Source organism: Alosa pseudoharengus, unplaced genomic scaffold (genome assembly GCF_046254945.1).
Source record: "Alosa pseudoharengus isolate Yale_2024_CS ecotype anadromous, Long Island Sound unplaced genomic scaffold, YU_APseudo_1.1 YU_APseudo_1.1_scf_11, whole genome shotgun sequence".
In the NCBI taxonomy this organism is placed as follows: domain Eukaryota; kingdom Metazoa; phylum Chordata; class Actinopteri; order Clupeiformes; family Clupeidae; genus Alosa; species Alosa pseudoharengus.
This window is the reverse complement of record NW_027468576.1, coordinates 36,141,349-36,145,139: the sequence shown is the minus strand read 5'-3', so window position 1 is coordinate 36,145,139 and position 3,791 is coordinate 36,141,349. Positions and strand designations below refer to the sequence as shown.

The 3,791-nt window shown below is 47.3% G+C and overlaps 1 protein-coding gene across 2 annotated transcripts in view; it reads left to right on the top strand.

The window, feature by feature from the left end:
* The window catches only part of usp13 (ubiquitin specific peptidase 13), a 40,390-nt gene extending 37,953 nt beyond the window's left edge, over positions 1–2,437 (top strand). For both annotated transcript variants that reach the window (XM_076279078.1, XM_076279077.1), the window contains one exon: positions 1–2,437. This exon is cut by the window's left edge and continues 810 nt beyond it. The gene's annotated coding sequence lies outside the window, so the exon portion shown is untranslated.
* Positions 2,438–3,791: the final 1,354 nt, after the last annotated feature.

The window sequence follows — 3,791 nt, the reverse complement described above, 5'->3', positions numbered from 1 at the left end:
TTTAGTTTGATTGGCAGGTGACCCCACATAAGAAAGTTCACCAGTCCTGTGTGGAGGACAGTAGGAAAGCGGTTACCGCGGAGACAGCCAATCAGTGTCCCCGAGCAGCAGGGCTAGCCCCAGCAGGTGGGCCTGACTGTGGCTTTGAGGTGCATTACGCAACTCCCTCTCCAAAGGCATTCTGACGTCAGGACTCTCTCTCTCACACACACACACACACACACACACAAACACACACACATTACTCAACCGACCCTGATTCTGTAAAAGGCATCAGCACCCTGTGGAGATTAGAATGTTGTTCTACACTGTGTCTCACACACACACACGAACACACACACACACACACACACACACACACGCGCGCACACACGCACACATATACATACTATACACACTCTATACACACATAAACATCCATTGCTGAAGTGCTGGCTTGGCTGTTGCAGATGTGTGAATGTAAACCCTCTTCACATTCAGGTGTTCTGGTACCTAGAGGGTTAGTGTCTGTTAGTTTGTTTGTATAGTGTGGTTCTCCAGTGGGGAATGTTCTGTATCGGTCTGTGGTTCTCCAGTGGGGAATGTTCTGTATCGGTCTGTGGTTCCCCCATGGGGAGTGTTCTGTGTGTGTTCTATGGTTCTGTAGAGAGGAATGTTCCTTTTAGCTGCTTGGTTACAGTGCTGGGTTCCAGTGGACCTGGCAGGCAGCTGCGTATCCATGGTGACAGGATCTGCCTTGGGTCCCAAGGATTCTAGGATGGCATCTGGAAGCCGTTCACATCTCATAGAGTCTGAGTCTGCTCACACTGGCTCATTGCAATAACTGGATTTAATCCTGATGTCCTTGATTGACAGCTCTTCTCTTGTGTACTGCACATATGCATCTGGAAAACACTGGTCTGGTTTCACTTTGCACTACATGTACTGTACGGAGCTGAAGGTGATGTGTGGCTATGCTAACGTGTGACTATAATGTACATACAGCAATGCAGTCTATTAGCAACACAGTTTGTTAGCAATGTTGCATGTTAGCAGTGAAATCTGTTAGCAACCCAATCTGTTAGCAATGATGTGTGTTAGCAGTGAAGTCTGTTAGCAATGCAGTCTATTGGTAATGCAGTCTGTTAGCAATGCTGTCTGTCAGCAATGCAGTCTGTTAGCAATGCAGTCTGTCAGCAATGCAGTCTATTGGCAATGCAGTCTGTTAGCAATGCAGTCTGTCAGCAATGCAGTCTATTGGTAATGCAGTCTGTTAGCAATGCAGTCTGTTAGCAATGCAGTCTGTTAGCAATGCAGTCTATTGGTAATGCAGTCTGTTAGCAATGCAGTCTATTGGTAATGCAGTCTGTTAGCAATGCAGTCTGTTAGCAATGCAGTCTGTCAGCAGCCCTCCTAGCAGAACCATGCAAGAGCAGTGCAGTCACCTGAATGTATTTCTCCCTGTGCTCTTGACTGAAGCACCACAACTTTAATCTCTCTCTCTCACACACACACACACACACACACACACACACACACACACACACACACACACTGCACCTATGTGCACATCTCAGTTGAAGTCATGTGGTCAGTCACTGGAATGTGATCAGGTTATATTTAATTGGATGTTAAGCCTATGCAGCTGAGAGTTCTAAACTTGATGCAATGTCTCAAACTCAAAGCCCCTCTTGCTCACATAAACACACACACACACAAACGCTGTCGTGGCTGTACTGACCTCCTATTCTCTATCTTTGGGGATGTTTGTCTGTTTTGCCTTATGAGTGTTTCTCTCCTTATCAGTCTATCATCGCACAGGGCTTTCTCCCTCTCCCTCTTTTCTCCTTTCTTATCCCCCTCTTTTCTCCCTCTCCCTCTTTTCTCCTTTCTTATCCCCCTCTTTTCTCCCTCTCCCTCTTTTCTCCTTTCTTATCCCCCTCTTTTCTCCTTCCTTCCTTTCCCAGTTGAGTTCTGGATTGTGCATCACTGATGGTATTATTGCATACTGGATCTATGTGTGTGTGTGTTTGTGTGTGTGTGTGTGCACTGCATCCTGTAAGGTTTAGGGCTGAGGCCAGCCGGCCCCTGGGTACTACATGGGCCCGTGTGTGTGTGTAGGCCCCTGGGTACTACATGGGCCCGTGTGTGTGTAGGCCCCTGGGTACTACATGGGTCTGTGTGTTGGAAGCGTCTGGTGGCTCTTTCATATCTTCTCTTACATGAAACTGAATGTTCAAAGGTACACCTGTTTTTATTTACTTATATTTTTTTTGCAAAGAAGTTTGTGCCAATTCTGTAGTTACCCAAAGTGTTTTATTTAAAGTTGATTTTTTTGTAAGGTCTGTGTTTTCCTGTCCTGATGTCTGTGCAGACGGAACGCCGAGGCCCCGGCCCAGCTCTGGGTGCCATGGCGACCTGCCGTGTTGGGATAGGTGAATAAACAGCATTATTGATACTCAGTGTCTGCTGTCTGTGGTGTTTGTGTGTGTGTTTGCTTCTGCAGTGTGTGAGGATGATGGTACAGCCACTGGGGGGGGTGGATTAGGGATAGATTAGGTAGATGGGTACTTTATTGATCCCCAAGGGGAAATTTAAGGATTAAGGAGGTAGTGATACAGCCACTGGGTTTCAGCTCTGTTCCATCACCACTGTATCACACCAGAAACATCTCTGATACGGGGTTGCTAAGGAGCTGATACTATCTTTCATTGTATCGCGTCACAGGACCGCTTCCTACACGCTTGCTTCTTGTGTGAAAAATAGGCACCACTTCTAATCTCTAGCAGGCTAGCACCAGAGACACGTCTCACAGAGACAGTGTGAAATCTCTACTCTGTTAACACGGGCGCCGAAATGGAAACGGTAATACGGCCGCCCTGCACACGTCACGCGTCTGGTGTGAAGGAGGCGTTGGGGTTAGGGTTGTGGTGTTCCTACTCTACCCAACTCAGCCCAACTCCTACCCAACCCAGCCCATCTCCTACCCAGCCCGGCCCAACTCCTACCCAGCCCAGCCCAACTCCTACCCAACCCAGCCCATCTCCTACCCAGCCCGGCCCAACTCCTACCCAGCCCAGCCCAACTCCTACCCAACCCAACCCAGCCCATCTCCTACCCAGCCCAGCCCAACTCCTACCCAACCCAGCCCAGCCTCACAGCACACAAACAAGAGCCAGCCTCTAACAAGTCCCCCCCATTCAGCGGCCATCTTGGTAACACGCTTTGGGCAGTTAAGGCTGTTTTATGGTTTGATCTTGCAGCGTTGTGCAGATCTGGCTGAATCTTACAATACAAACATGCCTTACGTTCAGCCAGTTTTTCATAACGCTGGAAGAAGTCGAACCCGTCCACTGATTTGACACCACGGGACCATGAAGGCTTCAGATACAGGTCTTGTGATGACCTCTCTGTACACTCTACATTAACAATACTTCGGTTTGTCGGTAGCGTCCCTCACCATACTACTACAGAAGTCTAATTATATTTTGAGCATTGTCAGTGGTATAAAAGAGCGTTTGTTTTTTAACGTAGTAGCTGGTCCCCCTAACATTCATTATAAGCCCATTCAGTGTTGATGCAAAAAGCTAGCCCAGAAGCCAGTCCGAATTTAGCCCTGCCCACAAAATTGAGTATGGCTACGTCAGGCTAGCAAAAAATGGTCTTGTTCTTGTTCAAAACAACACCAATTAACGTAATTTAACGTAAATGCTCTCAATGAACTTGTTAACTACCGTAAATAGACCCTAAATGTTTTTTTTTACTCCAGAGTTATGCTTTAAAGGCAAACTATGCAGTATTGGCAATTTCCT